This window comes from Anopheles merus, chromosome 2R (assembly GCF_017562075.2).
Source record: "Anopheles merus strain MAF chromosome 2R, AmerM5.1, whole genome shotgun sequence".
Taxonomy (NCBI): Eukaryota; Metazoa; Arthropoda; class Insecta; order Diptera; family Culicidae; genus Anopheles; species Anopheles merus.
This window is the reverse complement of record NC_054082.1, coordinates 14,895,136-14,908,606: the sequence shown is the minus strand read 5'-3', so window position 1 is coordinate 14,908,606 and position 13,471 is coordinate 14,895,136. Positions and strand designations below refer to the sequence as shown.

Genomic DNA, 13,471 nt, shown 5'->3' with positions numbered 1-13,471 from the left:
GTTCTGACGACCGAGAACCACCCGACGCGGTGGTGTGTTGGCTGTTGATTGGGAGGGTGTGAGTGACAGGGGCGATGGAGGATGATTTTTGTTTTCTTCTAGGGAAAAGACTTACAGCTAGATTGTTTCTAGCTTTTTTATAAAGACTTTTACTTCAGATGAACAAGGTTATGTTGTTGGGTAGAATATTTCAAAGTATGCTAAAAATACTGTAGCGGACACCCAAAGTCGAACATATCATATTTTCACCTATCTGCTGACTTTGAGATTTCCTGCAAAGTTCCGTAGAATACTGATCGGACAGCTGTCTTCGTAGAGTTGCCGAAGATACTCTATAGCTATGCTGCTGCAAAAACCAGGAAGATATCTTTAAACAAATCAAAGTTATATTTATGAGGCTCACTGAAAGTCAAACAGTATGCAAGCCCTAGCGAAATAATCACAATATTGCTTCCCAATATTAGTTCAACGTGATACTGACGTTGAATAATAATAGTTATTAGTCAATATTGTAAATCAATAGGTCTCTATTACAGGGTTTTCCACGTCACTTTCGAATGTAAGTGTTGTTAATCACCACATACAATATGTTAACCCACATCAATCTGATATTTCATTTGCATTATAATATGTGTTAGTTTCTTCAGTATGATTTTCAACACTTCAACGATATATTGCTATTGCTTTTTCACCGAGAGTTTGAAATCTTTTACTCTTAATCTTTTTTTGAAATATGTTCATGAGATGCGGCTTCAAACCCTCGGTGAAAAAACGGCTACAATAGACCGTTGAAGTGTTGAAAATCATACTGAAGTAATTTAAAACATATATTATGATGGAAATGGAATATCACCTTGATGTGGATTAACATTTTGCACTCGGTGAACAACATACGTTTACATTCGAAAGTGACTTGAAATACCCTGTAATTTATATTTAGAACATAGGAAGCCTCAATGATTCTCATTATTCTTTGTTATCTCCATCACTAATCTGCAGGATATAGAAAATGTGTAGAAAATGAAACTAAATCCATTCAATATGTTTATACCTAGCTATAAATACAGGCGGTCCCCGAGATACACGGTTAATGGGGACCGAAAACGGCCGCAAAATACCGCGTAACTCGAATTTACGCGTAAGTCGAATCTCGTGATTTCCAGCTAAAATATCACAAATTTTCGTGTAATTTTGCAATTAGGAGGCGGTTTTAGACACTTTATGAATTATTTGATATGGTTCTGACTTAATATAACAGTTTTAAACAATTTGAAATTGTTTTTAACATTCGATCAAAACGGAAATTATTTGGCAGTTTACAATTGATGTGTCAAATCAGTACAATTTGCTCAAGGAATTGTTAAATTTAGAAAACCGCGTATCTCCGACTCCGCGTATAAGAGGTTCCGTGTATCTCGGGGACCGCCTGTACGTACTCTGGCTCGTTTCCCTGATTCACAAGAACTAAACTAATTTCGTTTTTCATAACCAATAAAGTATAGAAGAGCTGCATTTTTCCTAGATGTAGTAAAATCCTTATCGCCTTTCAAAATATAAACCTAAAATTGTTAACCAAATCAAAATCATTTTGGCAACAAAGCTATACCGCGGTTAGTCATATTGGGAAAAAAGTCAAACCCAGATGACGAAAATCGATTTAACCCGATCCCAAAGCATCGAGCCAAAGGTCGATCGATCGATCGATCGATGGCTGACAATCGGAAGCATGCCCCTCCCTCCCATACAGCCACCCTTCTACTTCTCTATCTCCGAGCGAGCAAAATAATGAAGCTCACACAACCTCACACACAGTCGATGTAAAAAGAACACAACACCCCCACTCGGATGGAGCATGATGGAAAGGGGTGTGTGAAAGGGGTCTGGTCGCCTGTTTTCCACAGCCACAGCCCCCTTGTGTGGTGCTGTGGGATTCGCTTTCTGGTACGCTTTTCCCATGCATGATGCCCTGGCGATCAGAGCAGGCATAGAATTGACTACTACTACTATCACCACCACCACTACGGGTAATGTGCTTCGATGTATGCGTGTGTATGTGAGGGCTGTTTTTTGTTTATGTTTCTCCCCACCTCCCCACCCAGCCCAACACCAAAAAAACACCACACACCCCGTCTGCCAGCAGCGGCTCTGTATGTCAGTGAGGCGCGCCGAGGGAAACCACGACCGGTGGCAGCACTCCGGTCGACAATCCGGTTTGCTTGCCGCGTCGGCACACCCCTTCCACGATGGAGCGAAAAATGCGATGTGTGTGAAGGCTGCGAAAGGGTGGAAAACGGGGGGACAGCTTCTCCCCAACCGAATCTCGGGCCACCGGGAGGCAGTTCTTTCCTGTCTAACGCTGTGCTGAAATAAATCCCTTCCATTCTTGCCAGTTTGCCGTTGGCCATTGGACGCACGAAGCGTTGGCCATTCCTTTCACGTTCCCTTAACGTCTTCAAAACCCCTCCACCCCCGCAGCCCTTTCCTTCGAGAGGGGTTTTTTAAGAGTACACGGAACCGGTTTTCAATAGCTTTGCTTTTTTCACCTTCCTCTTTACTGTCCCGTTCCGTGGTAATGCGCGCGTGTGTGTGTGTGCGGCGACTTCACGCAACAAACGCGTTGAGTAAAAGTCGCCATTGGCAATGGCGTGCGCGCGCGCGTGCGCTCACTTGCTCTGTCTCACTCTCACTCATTTTCGCTCTCTCACTCTGCTGTTTTATTCTTCATCACGCTCTGCCTCCGTACTCACTCTCTCTCTCTCTCTCTTTCTCTCTTTCTATTTTCACTCCCTTATTTCGCCAGCCACAGCTACAGCCACCATGCGTCTCCACGGTCACGCGCACAGCGGACTCCTACGCTACCCTTTCTGGTTTCTTCGGCCGCTTGGGTTTCTTCTTCCACCGGGTGAGCCCGTGTGCACGCGACGACGAACCGAGCGAGCAAAGCAAAATGGGCAAAAAGGGCTGGTGGAGGGGGAGGAGAGTAAAACAACAACAAAAAACACACGCCAGCAGACCCGCCCCGAAACGCGCAAAACGCGCGCGACCCCAAACGAACGAATCGGAGGATACCACCGTTGATGATGCGGCTGATGGGGATGATGATGATGATGATGATGATGATGATGGGTTTGCTTGATGATGACAGTGCTCCGTTTCTTGTGGCACATACACACACATTGATATAAAAGCGATTCCACCTACTTTACATTGCGCGTATTGCCCGCTGTGCCGATGTGTGAGTGAAGCATCAGGAGGGAGCGAGCAGAAGGGAAGCGTACGGGGAGAGGGGAGGTGGCAGGGAATGGCGGGTTCGGAATGTGTAGACAGTTTTGCATCGCAGCAACCCTCCCGCCCGTACCAATCGCTTGTGTGACGTCACATTTAAACGGCTTGTGTTTTTTGTTGCTCTCCTCCATCGCTTTTCTCCCCTCCGCCCGTGTGTCTTTCGTTTTGTACTGTGTAAGTGTATATGTGTGTATGTGTGTGTGTGTGTTTGCATGGATGAGTACAACGCCGTTTCGAGTGAGAGAGAGAGAGAGAGAGAGAGAGAGAAAGAGAGAGTGCGCGTTTGTTGTCTGGTAAGCAAGCGGGTTGGTGGGAAGGTTGAGGTGGGGGGGGGGGGATAGCCGTAGTCGGTCAGTCGAGTCCATCTCCCCAGCTCAATTCCACCTCTCTGTTCCCTCATACCACCCTTCGACTGTAACGAACGGATTGGAACGCGTCAGCATTTCAAGTGGCGAGGTATGCGAGTGTTTTGGAGCGATATGTGTGTGTGTGCGAGTCTGTGCGCAGTCACGCCGAAGAATGTGACGAAGAGAGAAGGGTTTTGCTTGTTGTGTGTCGCACGGTAAGAAGAAAAAGGAGCAGCAAATAGGGGGGGGGGTGGTTTGGTAAAGCGAAGCGAAGAAGAACCTGACCTGAAGTAAGCAAACTGAGCGCGTTCTGTTTCAACCCCTTGCCACTTCTTCCCACTTTGCCACCCGCTACAACAGCACTACAAGGGGGCCATTGGCAGCGTTGGCAGTAATTGGCAATTCATTGTTTTACTTTTCGCACACAGCCCCACCAACAACAACCACAACAAAAAACTCACCCCACAGACACAGGCGGGTGGGCAAAAACCGGTTCGACAACGACGGCGACGACGACGACGTTGCCGCACTGACCGCTCGCCCGGCTGATGATGGTACAAGTTCACAGTCGTCACGTCCTCCTCCCCCTTCCAATCGCCACGACTGTGGGGTCACGATCTGCAGTTTGGCGGGGTGTTCGCGGGAAGTGAAGGGGGTGAATTGATTCTGCCTATTTTTTTTTTTTTTCATCATGTCTTGTGTCTGTATAGTCGGTCAAACACGCCAGCGTCAGACCCGCGATGCAATGGCAGCATTTAAAAGCAGTGCTTCAACGTGTAGCTGAACGTACAGAGCTGACAGAAAGAAAAGGAAAAAGAAGAAGAGTACGAACGGCGAGTGTCTCCTTATGCCCGCTCCTCTTTTTGCCGTAGCCTTCTTGGATGCTGATGAACGCATGCCCGAGCCGTTCTCCAAAGGCAAACCGAACCGAAGGCAAACATCTTGCGTGTGAGATAGGGAAGGAGGGAAGGGGGGGGGGGGAGGGGTGGCGTGAAATGTAGCACTCGCTGTGCCGTTTTGTGATCGATTTTTTTTTATTTCGAGACGAATCGATTCAAGCGCAGTTTGCCAGAAGTGATGTACTTCAAGATTAGTTCAGTGGTTAGTTTGAGGATTTGTTAAAGCAGCTTTTTATTTCATGTACAAAGATAATAATGGCATAGCTGGGGGAGCGCTTTTTCCGACTGATTTAGTACATAAGTGCACTATTTGATGAAATCAGAGTGACCAGAAATACCGATATATGTGTATTCCTGCCGATTTTGGATATTCACAGACTTTGTCATAATACTGTCCGAGCAACTGTAAAATCATTTCCCCATTCATTTTATACATTGCACTCCATATGTAGCTACCGATATTGCAGATATTGAAGATATTGAAATCACTACCGACCAAAACAAGAAGTCGTGATATGGAGCTTTCGTTTTGCAAATTAGATCTAAAGACCTAAAGTAATCATTCAAGTACATATTGTAGCAAAAACTTGATCACACAGGAGATTCCCGAATCTTCAACCAGCGCACCTTCAAGTATGCTTCATTTTCGATCCGTAAAATCCCATTCCAACACTGTCAATTGTTTGCTGAATGTAATTCGTCCAAGCAACCGATGACAGTTCGTTCAAGTTACTATTGGCATTGTTGAAACGTAGTGCGCTGCAGTACAGTGAAATCTCTCCAAGGGGACTCTTGAAGGAATCTACACAAATTCAATCTATTCTCAATCTAGGTTGTCAAAATGTGTATGCAGTTCAGAGAAATTCACCATCGAGAGGCATTCTCAATATTGAAGAGATAAAAAAAAAATGTCAAAATCAAAATTAAATCAAAATTAAAGAAACAATTCATCTTGAAGAGACTAAATCTTAGAGAGATTGCACTGTTGTACTTGCTTATGGTTTCACGAGATGTTCTTCACATATGGTAATTTCATCACATTAATAACTAATTTCTTTAACATAATTGGCAACACGGCACAACGTGCTATCAAACTGAATCCAAATTTTAGAACAGAAACATTATTGTGATGAAAAGTAAAATATGTTGCAGCTGTTGCAAAACATCTCGTGCAACGGGTAATAATGCTGTTCACATTGGACGCAGAAACTTCTCGAAAAGTAACCATGTTTAAATATATATTCTCATGGATATTAAGTTCTAGCCGGGGTAAGAAAGGCACAAAAATTTTATTATTTGCCATAATGCGTCTCCCATGCGGAATTCAAATATCCACTCAAAAAGGAAGTTATCAAACTTCTGGTAATTTTAAAGTGCCCAACATGTGTTACACATCAACATTAACAGACAGAAGATAATTAAAAGAGTGAAAAAATGGCATCCATTTTGCTCCATTTCTACATTTACTCTGCATTGAAATTTTGCTGACCGATCGTGTTCTGTATGCTGCACTCATCTCATGATTCACAACCGTTTGTTTTTTTGCCAACACCATTGCGACATCTGCTATCCAGATTGCTCGACCATCAGCGCAACACCGGATCGCCGATTTGTGTATGCAAACACGCCGGCACTGTGACCATTCAGACACGGCTTCCGCTGTCCTCTGGCTTGGCCGCTGCTTAAACGTTACTTTACAACATGCGCTTGCACGCGGCTACGTAATTCGCAGACGAAACACACAGATGTGAGTAAATAAAGCAAATCTACCCTAGCCGGAGCCGTTTGGCCTCAAACGAACGTGACGTAAACCTGTCGTCGGCTCCTTCCCCCTCCGGCGGGAACAAACCTAGAGGGAGGTTTTCAAAACCAACCAAAATAACGAAGGGAAGAGTAGTGTGGGATTCCCATCTCCCGAACGAGGGCGATGAAGGCAGATAATCTTGCTCCTTCGTTTATACCCCTTTGACATACCTCCCCCCCCCCTCCCTCCCCCGCTTGAAACCAGTCACGTCACCAGCTCAACGTCATGTGAAGGCACGCGAGTGACGTACGCCGTTGCGACGAAAACGACTTTTCGCCATAGCTTGCTTAGCTGCAAATACGGCTTGCAAATTTCATTTCGCACACAAACCACAGCAAGAGCACGAACGGTTCGCGTTTGCGGCACAAAGTGAAGGCACAAAGCAAAAACTGTCCGGCGACCCCGGGGGCTGTACTGCAACCGTTCAAATCGATTTACCGTTACCGTGGGGTTGCAGTTTTTTTTTTCTTCTCTGCAAGCCTGATTGCATCCCCCCATGCAAACCTACCCTCTCTCCTCGTTTCCCTTCTTTCCCCCACACAGGGTCAACCGGGCGAATTGTGTGTGTATGTGTCCTCCTTTGTGTGTGTGTGTGTGTGTGTGTGTGTGTGTGTGTGTGTGTGTGTGTGTGTGTGTGTGTGTGTGTGTGTGTGTGTGTGTGTGTGTGTGTTCTAGCCATCTTTTTCGCGTGGCGCACATGACGACAAAATGCATTTGCATTTTGCGACGCGAAGGTTTCGCGTTCGCCACATTTGGCCACATACGTTTGTGTGTATGTGTGTGTGTGCATTACGCTGATGATGGTATTATGACGATGATGCACACGCACGCCCCGCCAGAGCCCCCAGAAAGGCGAAGAAATGTGCCATACCCCTTTTGTCTGGGACAGGGAGGTTGCGGCGGGTTGGGCGGTACATTCTCCACCAAAGTTCAATGTCAGCCGAGCTAGGTGGAGGGAGCTGAGGGTGGATGGGCGCGGTGGGGTGGTGAGGCAACTTGCAAGCGATGCACAAAATTTTGCTGAACCGGAAAACTCGACGCTTTCGCTATTGCGATGTGTTGGGTACCGTGGTGTCACCAGGTTGCAACCCGGGTCCGGCACGTTTTGTTTGCCACCTGACGACTGGGCTGGAGGGATTAGGTGTGCCATGTGTCGTGTTTGTTATGAATGACGGTGGAAAGACAGACAGAGGGTCCCTCGCTCCCTCTAACCGGCTTGTGTTCAATGGCGCCCTGGTATCCTGGTGCTCCCCCATCCCCACCAACAATCGTCCCACCCCCGTCTAACCGTGTGGTGTGTGAACGCTGCGGATTCGGGCGTGTCGTGTTTTGTCGCGTTGCAATACCCAAACTTGACCCTGTAACCCAGCACCAGCGGCACGACAGCGTTGTCCGTGGTGTTGGTGGTCAGCCATGCGATGCATTTGCGAAAGCGAACAACACTTTGACCTACACCTGTGGGCATACAAATAGGAACTTTTTTTTTGTTGGCGGAAAAAGATAGTTCTTTTCAGAATGATTTGGTAGCCCTGAAAAGGGCTGTTTAAGTGGTGGTTGGGAGGTGGTGTTGCGGTGATCCACAGAGGCGAAAACACATTCTAATGGTCAATGGCCATTATTTTCTTTCACTGCCTGGCTGCGAGTAGCCATCCCTCGGATGAGCTTCCGGCATGTGCTTACGGGTATTCTTTTCTTGATTACCTGGCAGCGTCTCCATAGCGCATCGGCTGAGGGTGCATGCTGGTTCTTAAGCTGATGTTCTTCGGCAAACCGACTGCGCGCTTCTACGTGGTGCGGCAGCAGCTTCCGAACCTTCCGTGGTCTCCGGGCACTGTACCCAGCGTCGTGTAAACGGCGTGACACCGTCTTCGACGAAACTTGCAATCCAAGCTCCTGCTTGATGCGACTGCAAGTTTTGAAAGGGTTCGCCCTGATCTTTTTAACAATCTGCGCGTCAACGTTAGCCGTTGTTTTTCGCGGCCGACCTGTCGACTTACCCGTAGCCTCGCTACGAATGGCGTTGTTCACAAACGTCCGCGAACGGCCGAACGCCTTGCAGATTGTCTTTATTGGGACGTTCTCACGAAACAGCGCCTGAATACGTTTTCGCTCCTCTGGTGTGCAGTGCTTTCCGCGACCCATGATTATTTTGGGGATTTTTTTTTAACAGAAATGTTGTTGTTGGAATTGTTTATAGAGGCTTTGGCTCGTGCGGAGTTCTTTCGCCTCTTCACTGAAGAATGAAGCGCAAAACGGCTTGGCTCTCGTTTTATACTGCAGCGAAACGCTATCGGCACTCGTAACTCAGTTGAGTGTCGCACCTCGGATGAGAGTATATAAGGCAAAAATCGGCGATTGCAACTTCAGTACGCCTCGCAGGCGAATGAAGCCGAAAGGCTCAAAGTCTCTTTTAAAATTAAAAAAAAAATGTACGCCTCGCACTCTTGCCGATGACACAACTAGCGCACGCATTGAGCCAAAAACAATACACAAACAAAACATTTTTTTCTTCTATTTTTGTGTCCAGTAGTGTACCTGCAGACTCGAGCGCAAGAGATTCAGAATTGCAATACTAAATACCCGCCCTTGGATTGAGAGTTTTTTCTGGCAGTTTTGAAGCATTTTCATAATTCATTGCAGTTTCAGGAACCTTTGTGAATTTGAAATCTTGGCTTTTCAGCCAATGGTTGGTATCAAAAATCTTCAATTTCTCATTATACTCTTCTCCCACACGATATGCGTGCTGGAAAGTTCTCAATATTTTCTATACCCTACAACACTGTCATGCGATTTCCAATTTTTCCTTCCCAGCATCTCCATTTTACCAACGTATACACACACACACACACCTACTTACTGGACTCGATCCGGTTTCGATCGGCCACATCATGACCTGGGCTTACAAGAAGCGACGATCGACCCGGCCGGAGAATAAATATTCCGCAAACCGTGCGTCCTGCAGTAGCAGCAAAAAAAAACAGCAATAACACACACAGACACATAGACATAGTACACATAACCGGTTCTTGTTGCTTGAGCAAACGCCGGGAACGGAAGATGGTAAGTGACGGTGTCGCCGTTCAGCCGCTGTCGTCTCTCCCGAAATGCAAAGAAGGCCAAAGCAAAAGCGAAATTCTTTCCACATCGCTCAACAAAAAACATTGGCAACAGCGCGCCCGAACAAATCCGGCCCTAGTGGCCAGCTAGTGTGTGCCGGGTTTGGGGCGAGTGAGCTGTTGTTCTGCTTTCGTTCCTGCGCCTACATCAATTGGCTTCTTCTCGTGCACACACGCGCGTTGTCTTTTTTGTTGTGCGAAATTGTTAACCAGCCGGAATTCTCATTCCCGCACCGGACCGGGAGACCATTCCATTCCGCTGGCGTATGGCTGGATGTGTATGTCCGCGTTGGAGAGATCTTTTCACGCAGCGGCTGCTCGAGCCGGGCACGATATCGGAAACGGTTTCGTGTAATGTGTGTGGTTTAGCTGTTTATTTTAGCGTTCTTTGGCTCCACTACCGCCCATATAGCGACGCGCTTCTAGCTTCAAACATTCGCACCAACACACACACACCCACCCACCGACTCCGACTCCTTCGGCCCGTACCGTTCGGCGGCGATCTCCCCGCTGATGCTCACACACAATGACGCGGTTTTTAACTTCTGGCACGTTTTTGTTCGTAGTGCTGACGGCGGGAGTGCTTGGATTCTAATGTTTATTTATACCATTCCCACACACACACACACACATATAGACAAATCCTACACTGACTCTGTTTGCCTCTAGAGATACAAATCTACCGTGCCGTTTACCTTTACTCTCTGTACCGTGTTTCAGTTTCTATTTCTATTGCACTCCTTGGTGCGCTGGGTTGCTGGGGATTCATTTTCAAGTTTTGGCTTTTGGAGTTGTCGCTATTGTTCTTGATGCACAATTTGCTTCACCCGCTGCGAACAGGCACCGGCGAATCATGCTTTCTTCTGCGTTTGTTTGCTTCACTCGCGAGATTGTTTCTACTTCAGTATTCTCAGTAGGCCTACACTCTAACCTTGCTCTGCATCCGTGAAGAGACAATTGGACATATCGATGTAGTATCGATTGTGTGCAGCAAACTGTATGGCAACCAGATTCTTTCATAGCCTGCTATGACCATATTTGAACTCAGTGGAACGTCGTTTATCCGGGCTCATCGGGTGCCTCGACCTCGCCCGATTACTCAAATAACACGGATAATCGGTCCAACTACATTTGTAACAAGAATTATTTATGGAATCTTTGTTATATTTTGTAAAAAACTAAAAAATATATAAAATCTGCCATGAATTTTTGTTATGACAATGTGCAATGATAAGGAGTTTTTTTTTTCAAGTGTTCTCCTCAACACGCAATGTCGCCTTTGTATTGACCTGCCTTTTCTCAACAACATGGATACACGGACAGCCGGATAAAAGGCGTCCCACTGTACATTAATATTTTCAAAAAGGTGACCAATATGTATTAAGTTTGCGATTTTAAATAAAACGATACGATTTCATTTCTAATTCTATAATATAAATTCGATTTTGTTCCAATAATTCACACAAATATATATTGAACACTAGCGCCATCTCCACAGTGATTTACTTACTAATGGTGACTTCTTACTTACTAATGCGACTTAAAGTGTCAGACCTTCTTTTTTGGAATTCTCGTTCAACTCTAAAGACTCACTGTATGTTATCCACTTCTCACATATTTTGTGTTGATTTTAAAACGTATGGAATGATTTCATAATGTGCTACACCTGTTCTTTCGTGTGGGATTCTTTTGTAACGCCACGTCAGTGTTTTAGTTTTTGCAATCAGTTGCATACGACCACCTGGGTAAAAAAATGTGGAGCTCATGAAATACCGTAAAAAGTTAGTAAAACTAGAATAAATAGAATTAGAATATAAAATTCATTTCTTTACACCTACGGGAGCGTGGAAAGCAGGGGAGTTTAACTATTATTTCCACTATTTTTCACTTCATGTAATCATGAAATATTCCCTATTAATAGTGGTTTAATAATGACTAGCGTATAATAATCTAAGTAAAAAGTCGTTCAATAATTTCAAAATCCAAATGGTAATCAATGTATACCATCAACACCAAACACTAAATTCTTACCTTATGTACATTTGCATCATAAAAGAAGCGCCCACAGTCCGTAAAGCGTAGCAGCGATCGTAGAATCTGAGGTCTATTACAGAAAAAATTGTTAATGTTTAAAAAGGCAGTAAAAAATGTCTAACCCATTAGCATTTTGTAAAAAAATAGTCAGTATAGATGTGTATAGAGCAGCATCCCAAAGCACACACACTCATGCACGCCTTCCGTCGGAAAATAGATTTCCCCTTTAAACAACGGCCTGCCACGGTGCTTGGAAATGATTCAAATCTCATCCTCCACCGTAAGACACACATACACACCTAAACATTCCCTCCCCGGGTCCTGCACCTGCAATTGTAGGACCACGTGGGGTTGAAATTGTAAACTTTGTACAGCAAACAACAAACAAAAAACACCTACATTTAGTAGTAGTAACCACTGGCCCCGACCAGAATGCTCCCCATCGTCGGTAATATCTGATAAACAGACCGGGGCCAGCAAACCCAGACCGGCTGGTGTGTTAATTATTTTCTTTATCGAACGCCCCCGAAACGGTCCCGAACAAATGGGCGTTCTGGCTTTCGGAACGATTTGCGAACGAAATGAAACAAACGTGTTTGACCCTCAACAACGGTACGGTATGGTGGTTTTGTGCGTGAGTTTAGATAATAAATTTGCTATTAAATAGCGCTCTTCGCCAGCAACTCCCCGGCGGCTCTTTTGCTGCTGGAATGAGATGCTTTGAGAAATAAATAGAAAGTGGGGGAGTTTTTTTAATATATGCAAAATTGTATAATTTAGCGCACCAAGATTACTTAGCGCTATCATAAAACGCATCCACAAGCATACTACTGCTCTGCGCTGCTTTTGAACTTCATCGACATTTCCTTCATCAGTAGCGCGGACACGTAGCATTTCCCATTTCCGGTGACAACTTCAAACCGGAATCAGACAGAAACATTAAATTCGTTTCTGACACTGAATGTTTACGTGCGTGTGTGTATGTGGTTGTCGCTGGTAGAATTCGGCGTACGCTCGCAAGTCATCTGGCGTCACGTTTCTACGATGCGCAAACCGAGCGAACACGCCAGCAACGCCCGAAAGCGGAGAAGGTAGTCGAAGGTTTTCAGGTTATTGTGGTCTCAGGCGAGTGTGCGCGACTCTGTACGGTGCGAGAAGAACCAGCTGTGTGTGCCATTTACACAGGCACCAATGAGGGTGGAAACGGTTGGGAGTTCGTGGGGGGGGGGGGGGGGGGGGGTTAGCCGATGCACGATGCTCCAAAGAACAGACATCACATAGCGTTTCGTACGCGCGCTATGTGAAGAGATGCAACCCGGGATCAAAGTAACCACAGATGGAAGAGAAGTAGTACAAGGAAGAGATGGAAACCGTCACCGCCGCTACCGCCTTCCCGGATGATGCATCCCGAGCTGCTGCCGGGGCTGGATGGTATTCTTCTTCTTCTTCTTCGCTTTCGCTAGCGATCGCCGATACTGGACTTGGCCTCCTCTCGCACAGGGTTAGCGCACTGTTTCGGTTGCGTTGTTTTCCCGTTTTCTGTTACAACGTGTCTGCCCGTGCGCCGATGATGCTGATGATGATGCTGCCGACGGCCGTGCCTGTGCTCCAATTACTTTTACTCTTCCCACCGCTACTACCGCTAGCTGCAGAAGGCTAGCAGCACTGCAATATGCGTCGACTACCCACTGCTGCTTCTACTTCCACGGTGCCGCTTGGCCGTTTGGTTTTTTTTTTTTGTTGGTGCGACGTTCAACGAACATTTCGTCGTTTATTTTTGGCTTCACGATTTTTGCGGCTTTGTCATGCGGCCATTGGCTGCTTGGTTCTGGCAATCCTCTCTTTCCTTTTTTCTATCTCTTTCTCTTTCCGTAGATCTTTCACCATCTGCTGTGACGTGTTGTTCTATTTCTTTCGTGTTCCCTCTTCGCCCCCCAGCCCCCTTTCTGTGCCATTGGGGTTTCTTACTTCCTCAACACGTCTTGG

The 13,471-nt window shown here is 46.0% G+C and overlaps 1 long non-coding RNA gene across 1 annotated transcript; it reads left to right on the top strand.

Annotated features, from left to right (window-relative positions):
• Positions 1 to 8,725: 8,725 nt before the first annotated feature.
• On the top strand, positions 8,726 to 10,147 carry LOC121589275. Its single transcript, XR_006004286.1, has 3 exons — positions 8,726 to 8,764; positions 8,863 to 9,021; positions 9,147 to 10,147. It is a non-coding gene; the product is annotated as an uncharacterized LOC121589275 (long non-coding RNA).
• The last annotated feature ends 3,324 nt before the right edge of the window (positions 10,148 to 13,471 follow it).